This window comes from Erinaceus europaeus, chromosome 5 (genome assembly GCF_950295315.1).
Source record: "Erinaceus europaeus chromosome 5, mEriEur2.1, whole genome shotgun sequence".
In the NCBI taxonomy this organism is placed as follows: Eukaryota; Metazoa; Chordata; class Mammalia; order Eulipotyphla; family Erinaceidae; genus Erinaceus; species Erinaceus europaeus.
In genome coordinates, this window is record NC_080166.1 from 36,752,442 (window position 1) to 36,768,544 (window position 16,103).

Here is a 16,103-nt window from a genome sequence, read left to right on the forward strand (position 1 = left end):
ATGAGACAACACAGGGGGACCTCTGGAATCAGAGAGCGCCTGGAACAGCAGCAGGGGCTCTGGAGCCAGGGCAGGAGCCCCTAGCCATCCACCCTCCTCGGAGTCCACGTGCCAGCATCTTGGTCCTGCTCCCTCCCAAAAAGATTTTTTCCCTTGTTTCATAGAGAAAGAGGCATCGCACAGGAGAGTCAGGTAGCGCTAATAAAAAAATAAAAAAGCCTTTTTTTTTTTTTTTTTTTACCCTTCCTGAAGGACTAGCTTCTGGGAAGCACAGGTTTTGAACCTGCAAACTCTGCTGTCTGCCTGTCTCTGAGTCCACAGGAGGAGCCACTGCCCCAGCCAGACCTTGTGCTCAGAGTGGGGTGTTTTTGCCAGTCCTAGGCCTGCACAGTGCACTTGGGATTGAGCTGCCTGATTCCCAAATGTTACATTGTAGATTGTTTGTTTGCAGTTCCGGCTCCCCAGGACATTGGACAGACCCAAGTCCCTCCAGGCCAGCCAGAGAAAAAGACTCCTCACATCCTTGGTGCAAATGGAGTGGAGGGGGAGGGGAGAGAGGTGCATGTGTGGGTTGCTCATGCCCAGGTGGGTGTGGGGGGCCGTGGCAGGCCTTGGAAGGTGGTTGAGGGGCAGAAGGAGACTGTTTGGGGGGCAGGCTGCAGGCAGGGGAGCCTCTGAATAGGTGCAGGGCTGTGTGTGTGGGTGTGGTGGCAGGGGGTTAGGGCAGGTCCCCCTGCTGGATGGTGAGATGGCAGCTGGGCTGGCCCAGGGTCCCCAGAGCTGGAGGGCAGCAGCAGGCTGGCAGGAAAGGAGTGCAGGGAGGCACACAGTAGATGACAGTTGGGGAGCTGGGGGGCAGGGGGCAAGGTCAAATGGAGGCATACCTGAGGAAGGGGAGGGGGCTGGACTGGAGAGTCGGTGGAGCTGGAGGCAGGCAGGCCCCAAGAATCAGGCACTGACAGGACCAGATACCTGCACCCACCCACTGGATAGCAGCTGCAGCAGCCAGAGCAGCAGCCCTGGCTTGCCAAGGCCAAGGGCCCTGAGTGAGTCCCTCTGAGGAGGAGGAAGAGGAGGAGGAGGAGGAGGAAGAGGTGGACGACGGCCACTGTCAGCAGGCAACGGGGTCGACAGGGGCCTCCCTCCCGTATGGAGGCCTGTGTCCAGGTGGCTGCCCGCCAAATTCAGGGCAGCTCGGGGCAGCTCAGGGCTCCCAGGGCCCTGGGGGATGTCTCTGGTTGGGGGCTGTCAGTCAGTCAGTCAGTCAGTCAGTCAGTCAGTCAGTCAGTCTGTCTGTCAGCGCACTTGCTTGGACAGGGGCCTGGCGGCCCTTGGCCCCCAACCCTGGGCTGTCAGATGCCGGCCCCGCCCCCGGACACGCCCCCACCGTGCCCCTGGCCCCAGAGCCCTGCCCACCTGTGCCGGCTTTGGCCTGGGGTTGTGGCTCTGGTGGCTGGCCACCACCCCTCTTGTCAAGTTCAGGGTGGGGGTCATGGCCTCCCTAGGGGTCAGCTGGATGGGCGGGGTCCCCGTGGCCTAGCAACCTCTCGAGCCCTCTGTGATGCCCCCCCCCAGGATTCTGTGCGCAGGCGCACTGGCACTGGGCAGCCCAACTGCCCTGCCACTAGGTCAGGTGGCAGCGCCCACACCCCAGGGCCCTGGCACAGAGGGACAGAAGGACGGGAGGACAGCTCTTAGCGACGACGGACCTCGGGGCTGGCAGCCAAGAGCAGAAAGGAGGAGTTGCGCCTGGGAGCCAAGGAGCCCGGGCCACAGCTGCCAGCATGCCTGCCTGCCTTGCTTGATGCCTGTATGCAGCCTCTGTCCAGGTGGGTTTCTCAGTTCCTCTCCTCTCCTCTCTTCTCCTCTCCTCTTTGCTCCTCTCCTTTTGTCTCTCCTCTCTTCCGGGTGCCCTGATCACCATCTCGAGCACTTCTGAAATTTTGCCTGTGACAACTGCCCACACCACTCCTCTGCGCCCCTGACGTCACCCAGCACACAGGCTCACCTTCTCAGCCAACCCACACCCACACCCACACCCACACCCACACCCACACCCCCCACCACATTCCCAGGATCAGCCCCTCTGCCCTATTCAGCCAAACTGGCCACTTGGCAACATATCCGTGCAGGCTTGACTGTCTTAATCATTCAAGGTGATATCTCCTTTTGTACTTAGCTTGGTTGATTGGTGGATGGATAGTTGGTTGGATGGATGGATGGATGGATGGATGGATGGATGGATGGATGGATGGATGGATGGACGGGTTGATGGACTGGTTTTGTAGAGGCAGAAAGCCATCTATGGGTACTTGAGACTGCTGGCATCAGAGTGCTAGTCTGCTGTCAAATGTAAAATGTCAACTCGTCAACAAATAAATTAAATAATTAAATAAACTGGGTTACAAAAAAACAACAACACGATGTCTTTGCCCTTTCTGGATATGCTATGCTGTTTGGATCTTAATAAGGAAAGCATTGTCCTGAGCAGCCCCTTGAAATTTTGGGATATTTCATTTTCCCTCCTTTTCTTTTTTATTTTGCTTTCTATTATCTTGATTTATTTATTGGAATGAGACAGTCACGAATTGAGACGGAAGGGAGGGATAGAGATTTTGAGAACCGGAGAGACACCTGCAGCACTTCTGCACCTCTTGTAAAGATTTCCCCCCTGCAGGTGGGGCCCAGGGTCTTGAACTCAGATCGTCCTACAGTGTAACATGAGTGCCTAACCAGGTGAGGCACCACCTGCTACCGTTAATGTGACATTTTTTTAGCAATGAAAAGAAATTCTCTTGGCTAGGTAAGAAATAAATAATAAGTAAATAAATAAATAAATAAACAAAAGTGGATTTGCATTTACACAGTGGAAACACACACACACACACACACACACGGACATATTCATGTATATTACCTGTATTATGTATTTATGTATTTATTTATTTATTGCCACAAGGGGTTATTGCCACAGCTCCGTGGCAGCACCACGAATCCACTGCTCCCACGGACCATTTTCTCCCCTTTTGCTGCCCTTGTTGCGTGATTATTGTGGTTATTAAATTTATTATTATTATTGTTGTTGTTGCTGTTGTTTTTGTGATGGTTGCTGTCCTTGCAGAAGACAGAGATAAATCGAGAGAGGAGGGGAAAGAGAGATGGGGGACAGAAAGATAGGCCCCCTGCAGATCTGCTTCACTAAATAAATAAAGTTCATTTTCATTTTACTCAGTAGAAACACAGTGACCCCTATACATGTATATTACCTGAATTATTTATTTATGTATTTTTTATTTCCTTATTTATTGATTTATACATTTATTGCCTCCAGGGTTATTGTCAGGGCTAGAGGCCAGCACCACGAATCCACTGTTCCTGCTGACCACTTTTTCCCCTTTTTCTGCCCTTGTTGCCTGTTCTTTGTTGTGGTTATTATTATTATTGTTGTTGCTGTTACTGTCCTTGCATAGGACAGAGAGAAAGGGAGTGAGGAGTGGAAAGACAGAGGGGGGAGAGAAAGGTAGACCCCTAGAGGTCTGCTTCACTAGATAAATAAAAGTGCATGTACATTTACAAAGTGGAAACACAGACACATGTATACATGTATATTACCTGTATATTTTCTCTATGAGTATATATATATATATATATATATATATATATATATATATATATATATATATTGCTTCCAGGGTTATTGCCAGTGCTCGGTGCCTGTACCAGAATCTACTGCTCCTGTAGATCATTTATTCTCCTTTTGCTGCCCTTGTTGCTTGATCATTGTTGTGGTTCTTGTTGTTGTTGTTGTTACTGTCCGTGCACAGGACAGAGAGAAAGGGAGAGGGGAGGGGAAAAGCAGAAGGGGGAGACAATGATAGACCCCCTGACGATCTGCTTCACCCCCTGTACAGCGACTCCCCTGCAAGAGGGGTTCTGCGGGCCAGACCCCGGACCCTTCCGCCTGTCCCCTCGTTTCGCGCCACCACTGCTTTACCCTCTGACATACCGCCCAACCTCCCTGGATTTCCTTTTGACAGCAATATGTCCTGTCTATTTTTTGAATCCTCATTATCCTGAGGCTCAGTCCTGGAAATAGTGTCATGAGACAACACAGGGGGACCTCTGGAATCAGAGAGCGCCTGGAACAGCAGCAGGGGCTCTGGAGCCAGGGCAGGAGCCCCTAGCCATCCACCCTCCTCGGAGTCCACGTGCCAGCATCTTGGTCCTGCTCCCTCCCAAAAAGATTTTTTCCCTTGTTTCATAGAGAAAGAGGCATCGCACAGGAGAGTCAGGTAGCGCTAATAAAAAAATAAAAAAGCCTTTTTTTTTTTTTTTTTTTTTTTACCCTTCCTGAAGGACTAGCTTCTGGGAAGCACAGGTTTTGAACCTGCAAACTCTGCTGTCTGCCTGTCTCTGAGTCCACAGGAGGAACCACTGCCCCAGCCAGACCTTGTGCTCAGAGTGGGGTGTTTTCGCCAGTCCTAGGCCTACACAGTGCACTTGGGATTGGGCGGCCTGAGATCACCCAAATGTTACATTGTAGATTGTTTGTTTGCAGTTCCGGCTCCCCAGGACATTGGACAGACCCAAGTCCCTCCAGGCCAGCCAGAGAAAAAGACTCCTCACATCCTTGGTGCAAATGGAGTGGAGGGGGAGGGGAGAGAGGTGCATGTGTGGGTTGCTCATGCCCAGGTGGGTGTGGGGGGCCGTGGCAGGCCTTGGAAGGTGGTTGAGGGGCAGAAGGAGACTGTTTGGGGGGCAGGCTGCAGGCAGGGGAGCCTCTGAATAGGTGCAGGGCTGTGTGTGTGGGTGTGGTGGCAGGGGGTTAGGGCAGGTCCCCCTGCTGGATGGTGAGATGGCAGCTGGGCTGGCCCAGGGTCCCCAGAGCTGGAGGGCAGCAGCAGGCTGGCAGGAAAGGAGTGCAGGGAGGCACACAGTAGATGACAGTTGGGGAGCTGGGGGGCAGGGGGCAAGGTCAAATGGAGGCATACCTGAGGAAGGGGAGGGGGCTGGACTGGAGAGTCGGTGGAGCTGGAGGCAGGCAGGCCCCAAGAATCAGGCACTGACAGGACCAGATACCTGCACCCACCCACTGGATAGCAGCTGCAGCAGCCAGAGCAGCAGCCCTGGCTTGCCAAGGCCAAGGGCCCTGAGTGAGTCCCTCTGAGGAGGAGGAAGAGGAGGAGGAGGAGGAGGAAGAGGTGGACGACGGCCACTGTCAGCAGGCAACGGGGTCGACAGGGGCCTCCCTCCCGTATGGAGGCCTGTGTCCAGGTGGCTGCCCGCCAAATTCAGGGCAGCTCGGGGCAGCTCAGGGCTCCCAGGGCCCTGGGGGATGTCTCTGGTTGGGGGCGTCAGTCAGTCAGTCAGTCAGTCAGTCAGTCAGTCAGTCAGTCAGTCAGTCAGTCTGTCTGTCAGCGCACTTGCTTGGACAGGGGCCTGGCGGCCCTTGGCCCCCAACCCTGGGCTGTCAGATGCCGGCCCCGCCCCCGGACACGCCCCCACCGTGCCCCTGGCCCCAGAGCCCTGCCCACCTGTGCCGGCTTTGGCCTGGGGTTGTGGCTCTGGTGGCTGGCCACCACCCCTCTTGTCAAGTTCAGGGTGGGGGTCATGGCCTCCCTAGGGGTCAGCTGGATGGGCGGGGTCCCCGTGGCCTAGCAACCTCTCGAGCCCTCTGTGATGCCCCCCCCCAGGATTCTGTGCGCAGGCGCACTGGCACTGGGCAGCCCAACTGCCCTGCCACTAGGTCAGGTGGCAGCGCCCACACCCCAGGGCCCTGGCACAGAGGGACAGAAGGACGGGAGGACAGCTCTTAGCGACGACGGACCTCGGGGCTGGCAGCCAAGAGCAGAAAGGAGGAGTTGCGCCTGGGAGCCAAGGAGCCCGGGCCACAGCTGCCAGCATGCCTGCCTGCCTTGCTTGATGCCTGTATGCAGCCTCTGTCCAGGTGGGTTTCTCAGTTCCTCTCCTCTCCTCTCTTCTCCTCTCCTCTTTGCTCCTCTCCTTTTGTCTCTCCTCTCTTCCGGGTGCCCTGATCACCATCTCGAGCACTTCTGAAATTTTGCCTGTGACAACTGCCCACACCACTCCTCTGCGCCCCTGACGTCACCCAGCACACAGGCTCACCTTCTCAGCCAACCCACACCCACACCCACACCCACACCCACACCCACACCCCCCACCACATTCCCAGGATCAGCCCCTCTGCCCTATTCAGCCAAACTGGCCACTTGGCAACATATCCGTGCAGGCTTGACTGTCTTAATCATTCAAGGTGATATCTCCTTTTGTACTTAGCTTGGTTGATTGGTGGATGGATAGTTGGTGGATGGATGGATGGATGGATGGATGGATGGATGGATGGATGGATGGACGGGTTGATGGACTGGTTTTGTAGAGGCAGAAAGCCATCTATGGGTACTTGAGACTGCTGGCATCAGAGTGCTAGTCTGCTGTCAAATGTAAAATGTCAACTCGTCAACAAATAAATTAAATAATTAAATAAACTGGGTTACAAAAAAACAACAACACGATGTCTTTGCCCTTTCTGGATATGCTATGCTGTTTGGATCTTAATAAGGAAAGCATTGTCCTGAGCAGCCCCTTGAAATTTTGGGATATTTCATTTTCCCTCCTTTTCTTTTTTATTTTGCTTTCTATTATCTTGATTTATTTATTGGAATGAGACAGTCACGAATTGAGACGGAAGGGAGGGATAGAGATTTTGAGAACCGGAGAGACACCTGCAGCACTTCTGCACCTCTTGTAAAGATTTCCCCCCTGCAGGTGGGGCCCAGGGTCTTGAACTCAGATCGTCCTACAGTGTAACATGAGTGCCTAACCAGGTGAGGCACCACCTGCTACCGTTAATGTGACATTTTTTTAGCAATGAAAAGAAATTCTCTTGGCTAGGTAAGAAATAAATAATAAGTAAATAAATAAATAAATAAACAAAAGTGGATTTGCATTTACACAGTGGAAACACACACACACACACACACACACACACACGGACATATTCATGTATATTACCTGTATTATGTATTTATGTATTTATTTATTTATTGCCACAAGGGGTTATTGCCACAGCTCCGTGGCAGCACCACGAATCCACTGCTCCCACGGACCATTTTCTCCCCTTTTGCTGCCCTTGTTGCGTGATTATTGTGGTTATTAAATTTATTATTATTATTGTTGTTGTTGCTGTTGTTTTTGTGATGGTTGCTGTCCTTGCAGAAGACAGAGATAAATCGAGAGAGGAGGGGAAAGAGAGATGGGGGACAGAAAGATAGGCCCCCTGCAGATCTGCTTCACTAAATAAATAAAGTTCATTTTCATTTTACTCAGTAGAAACACAGTGACCCCTATACATGTATATTACCTGAATTATTTATTTATGTATTTTTTATTTCCTTATTTATTGATTTATACATTTATTGCCTCCAGGGTTATTGTCAGGGCTAGAGGCCAGCACCACGAATCCACTGTTCCTGCTGACCACTTTTTCCCCTTTTTCTGCCCTTGTTGCCTGTTCTTTGTTGTGGTTATTATTATTATTGTTGTTGCTGTTACTGTCCTTGCATAGGACAGAGAGAAAGGGAGTGAGGAGTGGAAAGACAGAGGGGGGAGAGAAAGGTAGACCCCTAGAGGTCTGCTTCACTAGATAAATAAAAGTGCATGTACATTTACAAAGTGGAAACACAGACACATGTATACATGTATATTACCTGTATATTTTCTCTATGAGTATATATATATATATATATATATATATATATATATATTGCTTCCAGGGTTATTGCCAGTGCTCGGTGCCTGTACCAGAATCTACTGCTCCTGTAGATCATTTATTCTCCTTTTGCTGCCCTTGTTGCTTGATCATTGTTGTGGTTCTTGTTGTTGTTGTTGTTACTGTCCGTGCACAGGACAGAGAGAAAGGGAGAGGGGAGGGGAAAAGCAGAAGGGGGAGACAATGATAGACCCCCTGACGATCTGCTTCACCCCCTGTACAGCGACTCCCCTGCAAGAGGGGTTCTGCGGGCCAGACCCCGGACCCTTCCGCCTGTCCCCTCGTTTCGCGCCACCACTGCTTTACCCTCTGACATACCGCCCAACCTCCCTGGATTTCCTTTTGACAGCAATATGTCCTGTCTATTTTTTGAATCCTCATTATCCTGAGGCTCAGTCCTGGAAATAGTGTCATGAGACAACACAGGGGGACCTCTGGAATCAGAGAGCGCCTGGAACAGCAGCAGGGGCTCTGGAGCCAGGGCAGGAGCCCCTAGCCATCCACCCTCCTCGGAGTCCACGTGCCAGCATCTTGGTCCTGCTCCCTCCCAAAAAGATTTTTTCCCTTGTTTCATAGAGAAAGAGGCATCGCACAGGAGAGTCAGGTAGCGCTAATAAAAAAATAAAAAAGCCTTTTTTTTTTTTTTTTTTTACCCTTCCTGAAGGACTAGCTTCTGGGAAGCACAGGTTTTGAACCTGCAAACTCTGCTGTCTGCCTGTCTCTGAGTCCACAGGAGGAGCCACTGCCCCAGCCAGACCTTGTGCTCAGAGTGGGGTGTTTTTGCCAGTCCTAGGCCTGCACAGTGCACTTGGGATTGAGCTGCCTGATTCCCAAATGTTACATTGTAGATTGTTTGTTTGCAGTTCCGGCTCCCCAGGACATTGGACAGACCCAAGTCCCTCCAGGCCAGCCAGAGAAAAAGACTCCTCGTGCAAATGGAGTGGAGGGGGAGGGGAGAGAGGTGCATGTGTGGGTTGCTCATGCCCAGGTGGGTGTGGGGGGCCGTGGCAGGCCTTGGAAGGTGGTTGAGGGGCAGAAGGAGACTGTTTGGGGGGCAGGCTGCAGGCAGGGGAGCCTCTGAATAGGTGCAGGGCTGTGTGTGTGGGTGTGGTGGCAGGGGGTTAGGGCAGGTCCCCCTGCTGGATGGTGAGATGGCAGCTGGGCTGGCCCAGGGTCCCCAGAGCTGGAGGGCAGCAGCAGGCTGGCAGGAAAGGAGTGCAGGGAGGCACACAGTAGATGACAGTTGGGGAGCTGGGGGGCAGGGGGCAAGGTCAAATGGAGGCATACCTGAGGAAGGGGAGGGGGCTGGACTGGAGAGTCGGTGGAGCTGGAGGCAGGCAGGCCCCAAGAATCAGGCACTGACAGGACCAGATACCTGCACCCACCCACTGGATAGCAGCTGCAGCAGCCAGAGCAGCAGCCCTGGCTTGCCAAGGCCAAGGGCCCTGAGTGAGTCCCTCTGAGGAGGAGGAAGAGGAGGAGGAGGAGGAGGAAGAGGTGGACGACGGCCACTGTCAGCAGGCAACGGGGTCGACAGGGGCCTCCCTCCCGTATGGAGGCCTGTGTCCAGGTGGCTGCCCGCCAAATTCAGGGCAGCTCGGGGCAGCTCAGGGCTCCCAGGGCCCTGGGGGATGTCTCTGGTTGGGGGCTGTCAGTCAGTCAGTCAGTCAGTCAGTCAGTCAGTCAGTCAGTCTGTCTGTCAGCGCACTTGCTTGGACAGGGGCCTGGCGGCCCTTGGCCCCCAACCCTGGGCTGTCAGATGCCGGCCCCGCCCCCGGACACGCCCCCACCGTGCCCCTGGCCCCAGAGCCCTGCCCACCTGTGCCGGCTTTGGCCTGGGGTTGTGGCTCTGGTGGCTGGCCACCACCCCTCTTGTCAAGTTCAGGGTGGGGGTCATGGCCTCCCTAGGGGTCAGCTGGATGGGCGGGGTCCCCGTGGCCTAGCAACCTCTCGAGCCCTCTGTGATGCCCCCCCCCAGGATTCTGTGCGCAGGCGCACTGGCACTGGGCAGCCCAACTGCCCTGCCACTAGGTCAGGTGGCAGCGCCCACACCCCAGGGCCCTGGCACAGAGGGACAGAAGGACGGGAGGACAGCTCTTAGCGACGACGGACCTCGGGGCTGGCAGCCAAGAGCAGAAAGGAGGAGTTGCGCCTGGGAGCCAAGGAGCCCGGGCCACAGCTGCCAGCATGCCTGCCTGCCTTGCTTGATGCCTGTATGCAGCCTCTGTCCAGGTGGGTTTCTCAGTTCCTCTCCTCTCCTCTCTTCTCCTCTCCTCTTTGCTCCTCTCCTCTTGTCTCTCCTCTCTTCCGGGTGCCCTGATCACCATCTCGAGCACTTCTGAAATTTTGCCTGTGACAACTGCCCACACCTCTCCTCTGCGCCCCTGACGTCACCCAGCACACAGGCTCACCTTCTCAGCCAACCCACACCCACACCCACACCCACACCCACACCCACACCCCCCACCACATTCCCAGGATCAGCCCCTCTGCCCTATTCAGCCAAACTGGCCACTTGGCAACATATCCGTGCAGGCTTGACTGTCTTAATCATTCAAGGTGATATCTCCTTTTGTACTTAGCTTGGTTGATTGGTGGATGGATAGTTGGTTGGATGGATGGATGGATGGATGGATGGATGGATGGATGGATGGATGGACGGGTTGATGGACTGGTTTTGTAGAGGCAGAAAGCCATCTATGGGTACTTGAGACTGCTGGCATCAGAGTGCTAGTCTGCTGTCAAATGTAAAATGTCAACTCGTCAACAAATAAATTAAATAATTAAATAAACTGGGTTACAAAAAAACAACAACACGATGTCTTTGCCCTTTCTGGATATGCTATGCTGTTTGGATCTTAATAAGGAAAGCATTGTCCTGAGCAGCCCCTTGAAATTTTGGGATATTTCATTTTCCCTCCTTTTCTTTTTTATTTTGCTTTCTATTATCTTGATTTATTTATTGGAATGAGACAGTCACGAATTGAGACGGAAGGGAGGGATAGAGATTTTGAGAACCGGAGAGACACCTGCAGCACTTCTGCACCTCTTGTAAAGATTTCCCCCCTGCAGGTGGGCCCCAGGGTCTTGAACTCAGATCGTCCTACAGTGTAACATGAGTGCCTAACCAGGTGAGGCACCACCTGCTACCGTTAATGTGACATTTTTTTAGCAATGAAAAGAAATTCTCTTGGCTAGGTAAGAAATAAATAATAAGTAAATAAATAAATAAATAAACAAAAGTGGATTTGCATTTACACAGTGGAAACACACACACACACACACACACACACACACGGACATATTCATGTATATTACCTGTATTATGTATTTATGTATTTATTTATTTATTGCCACAAGGGGTTATTGCCACAGCTCCGTGGCAGCACCACGAATCCACTGCTCCCACGGACCATTTTCTCCCCTTTTGCTGCCCTTGTTGCGTGATTATTGTGGTTATTAAATTTATTATTATTATTGTTGTTGTTGCTGTTGTTTTTGTGATGGTTGCTGTCCTTGCAGAAGACAGAGATAAATCGAGAGAGGAGGGGAAAGAGAGATGGGGGACAGAAAGATAGGCCCCCTGCAGATCTGCTTCACTAAATAAATAAAGTTCATTTTCATTTTACTCAGTAGAAACACAGTGACCCCTATACATGTATATTACCTGAATTATTTATTTATGTATTTTTTATTTCCTTATTTATTGATTTATACATTTATTGCCTCCAGGGTTATTGTCAGGGCTAGAGGCCAGCACCACGAATCCACTGTTCCTGCTGACCACTTTTTCCCCTTTTTCTGCCCTTGTTGCCTGTTCTTTGTTGTGGTTATTATTATTATTGTTGTTGCTGTTACTGTCCTTGCATAGGACAGAGAGAAAGGGAGTGAGGAGTGGAAAGACAGAGGGGGGAGAGAAAGGTAGACCCCTAGAGGTCTGCTTCACTAGATAAATAAAAGTGCATGTACATTTACAAAGTGGAAACACAGACACATGTATACATGTATATTACCTGTATATTTTCTCTATGAGTATATATATATATATATATATATATATATATATATATATATATATATATTGCTTCCAGGGTTATTGCCAGTGCTCGGTGCCTGTACCAGAATCTACTGCTCCTGTAGATCATTTATTCTCCTTTTGCTGCCCTTGTTGCTTGATCATTGTTGTGGTTCTTGTTGTTGTTGTTGTTACTGTCCGTGCACAGGACAGAGAGAAAGGGAGAGGGGAGGGGAAAAGCAGAAGGGGGAGACAATGATAGACCCCCTGACGATCTGCTTCACCCCCTGTACAGCGACTCCCCTGCAAGAGGGGTTCTGCGGGCCAGACCCCGGACCCTTCCGCCTGTCCCCTCGTTTCGCGCCACCACTGCTTTACCCTCTGACATACCGCCCAACCTCCCTGGATTTCCTTTTGACAGCAATATGTCCTGTCTATTTTTTGAATCCTCATTATCCTGAGGCTCAGTCCTGGAAATAGTGTCATGAGACAACACAGGGGGACCTCTGGAATCAGAGAGCGCCTGGAACAGCAGCAGGGGCTCTGGAGCCAGGGCAGGAGCCCCTAGCCATCCACCCTCCTCGGAGTCCACGTGCCAGCATCTTGGTCCTGCTCCCTCCCAAAAAGATTTTTTCCCTTGTTTCATAGAGAAAGAGGCATCGCACAGGAGAGTCAGGTAGCGCTAATAAAAAAATAAAAAAGCCTTTTTTTTTTTTTTTTTTTTACCCTTCCTGAAGGACTAGCTTCTGGGAAGCACAGGTTTTGAACCTGCAAACTCTGCTGTCTGCCTGTCTCTGAGTCCACAGGAGGAGCCACTGCCCCAGCCAGACCTTGTGCTCAGAGTGGGGTGTTTTTGCCAGTCCTAGGCCTGCACAGTGCACTTGGGATTGAGCTGCCTGATTCCCAAATGTTACATTGTAGATTGTTTGTTTGCAGTTCCGGCTCCCCAGGACATTGGACAGACCCAAGTCCCTCCAGGCCAGCCAGAGAAAAAGACTCCTCACATCCTTGGTGCAAATGGAGTGGAGGGGGAGGGGAGAGAGGTGCATGTGTGGGTTGCTCATGCCCAGGTGGGTGTGGGGGGCCGTGGCAGGCCTTGGAAGGTGGTTGAGGGGCAGAAGGAGACTGTTTGGGGGGCAGGCTGCAGGCAGGGGAGCCTCTGAATAGGTGCAGGGCTGTGTGTGTGGGTGTGGTGGCAGGGGGTTAGGGCAGGTCCCCCTGCTGGATGGTGAGATGGCAGCTGGGCTGGCCCAGGGTCCCCAGAGCTGGAGGGCAGCAGCAGGCTGGCAGGAAAGGAGTGCAGGGAGGCACACAGTAGATGACAGTTGGGGAGCTGGGGGGCAGGGGGCAAGGTCAAATGGAGGCATACCTGAGGAAGGGGAGGGGGCTGGACTGGAGAGTCGGTGGAGCTGGAGGCAGGCAGGCCCCAAGAATCAGGCACTGACAGGACCAGATACCTGCACCCACCCACTGGATAGCAGCTGCAGCAGCCAGAGCAGCAGCCCTGGCTTGCCAAGGCCAAGGGCCCTGAGTGAGTCCCTCTGAGGAGGAGGAAGAGGAGGAGGAGGAGGAGGAAGAGGTGGACGACGGCCACTGTCAGCAGGCAACGGGGTCGACAGGGGCCTCCCTCCCGTATGGAGGCCTGTGTCCAGGTGGCTGCCCGCCAAATTCAGGGCAGCTCGGGGCAGCTCAGGGCTCCCAGGGCCCTGGGGGATGTCTCTGGTTGGGGGCTGTCAGTCAGTCAGTCAGTCAGTCAGTCAGTCAGTCAGTCAGTCAGTCAGTCTGTCTGTCAGCGCACTTGCTTGGACAGGGGCCTGGCGGCCCTTGGCCCCCAACCCTGGGCTGTCAGATGCCGGCCCCGCCCCCGGACACGCCCCCACCGTGCCCCTGGCCCCAGAGCCCTGCCCACCTGTGCCGGCTTTGGCCTGGGGTTGTGGCTCTGGTGGCTGGCCACCACCCCTCTTGTCAAGTTCAGGGTGGGGGTCATGGCCTCCCTAGGGGTCAGCTGGATGGGCGGGGTCCCCGTGGCCTAGCAACCTCTCGAGCCCTCTGTGATGCCCCCCCCCAGGATTCTGTGCGCAGGCGCACTGGCACTGGGCAGCCCAACTGCCCTGCCACTAGGTCAGGTGGCAGCGCCCACACCCCAGGGCCCTGGCACAGAGGGACAGAAGGACGGGAGGACAGCTCTTAGCGACGACGGACCTCGGGGCTGGCAGCCAAGAGCAGAAAGGAGGAGTTGCGCCTGGGAGCCAAGGAGCCCGGGCCACAGCTGCCAGCATGCCTGCCTGCCTTGCTTGATGCCTGTATGCAGCCTCTGTCCAGGTGGGTTTCTCAGTTCCTCTCCTCTCCTCTCTTCTCCTCTCCTCTTTGCTCCTCTCCTCTTGTCTCTCCTCTCTTCCGGGTGCCCTGATCACCATCTCGAGCACTTCTGAAATTTTGCCTGTGACAACTGCCCACACCTCTCCTCTGCGCCCCTGACGTCACCCAGCACACAGGCTCACCTTCTCAGCCAACCCACACCCACACCCACACCCACACCCACACCCACACCCCCCACCACATTCCCAGGATCAGCCCCTCTGCCCTATTCAGCCAAACTGGCCACTTGGCAACATATCCGTGCAGGCTTGACTGTCTTAATCATTCAAGGTGATATCTCCTTTTGTACTTAGCTTGGTTGATTGGTGGATGGATAGTTGGTTGGATGGATGGATGGATGGATGGATGGATGGATGGATGGATGGATGGACGGGTTGATGGACTGGTTTTGTAGAGGCAGAAAGCCATCTATGGGTACTTGAGACTGCTGGCATCAGAGTGCTAGTCTGCTGTCAAATGTAAAATGTCAACTCGTCAACAAATAAATTAAATAATTAAATAAACTGGGTTACAAAAAAACAACAACACGATGTCTTTGCCCTTTCTGGATATGCTATGCTGTTTGGATCTTAATAAGGAAAGCATTGTCCTGAGCAGCCCCTTGAAATTTTGGGATATTTCATTTTCCCTCCTTTTCTTTTTTATTTTGCTTTCTATTATCTTGATTTATTTATTGGAATGAGACAGTCACGAATTGAGACGGAAGGGAGGGATAGAGATTTTGAGAACCGGAGAGACACCTGCAGCACTTCTGCACCTCTTGTAAAGATTTCCCCCCTGCAGGTGGGCCCCAGGGTCTTGAACTCAGATCGTCCTACAGTGTAACATGAGTGCCTAACCAGGTGAGGCACCACCTGCTACCGTTAATGTGACATTTTTTTAGCAATGAAAAGAAATTCTCTTGGCTAGGTAAGAAATAAATAATAAGTAAATAAATAAATAAATAAACAAAAGTGGATTTGCATTTACACAGTGGAACACACACACACACACACACACACACACGGACATATTCATGTATATTACCTGTATTATGTATTTATGTATTTATTTATTTATTGCCACAAGGGGTTATTGCCACAGCTCCGTGGCAGCACCACGAATCCACTGCTCCCACGGACCATTTTCTCCCCTTTTGCTGCCCTTGTTGCGTGATTATTGTGGTTATTAAATTTATTATTATTATTGTTGTTGTTGCTGTTGTTTTTGTGATGGTTGCTGTCCTTGCAGAAGACAGAGATAAATCGAGAGAGGAGGGGAAAGAGAGATGGGGGACAGAAAGATAGGCCCCCTGCAGATCTGCTTCACTAAATAAATAAAGTTCATTTTCATTTTACTCAGTAGAAACACAGTGACCCCTATACATGTATATTACCTGAATTATTTATTTATGTATTTTTTATTTCCTTATTTATTGATTTATACATTTATTGCCTCCAGGGTTATTGTCAGGGCTAGAGGCCAGCACCACGAATCCACTGTTCCTGCTGACCACTTTTTCCCCTTTTTCTGCCCTTGTTGCCTGTTCTTTGTTGTGGTTATTATTATTATTGTTGTTGCTGTTACTGTCCTTGCATAGGACAGAGAGAAAGGGAGTGAGGAGTGGAAAGACAGAGGGGGGAGAGAAAGGTAGACCCCTAGAGGTCTGCTTCACTAGATAAATAAAAGTGCATGTACATTTACAAAGTGGAAACACAGACACATGTATACATGTATATTACCTGTATATTTTCTCTATGAGTATATATATATATATATATATATATATATATATATATATTGCTTCCAGGGTTATTGCCAGTGCTCGGTGCCTGTACCAGAATCTACTGCTCCTGTAGATCATTTATTCTCCTTTTGCTGCCCTTGTTGCTTGATCATTGTTGTGGTTCTTGTTGTTGTTGTTGTTACTGTCCGTGCACA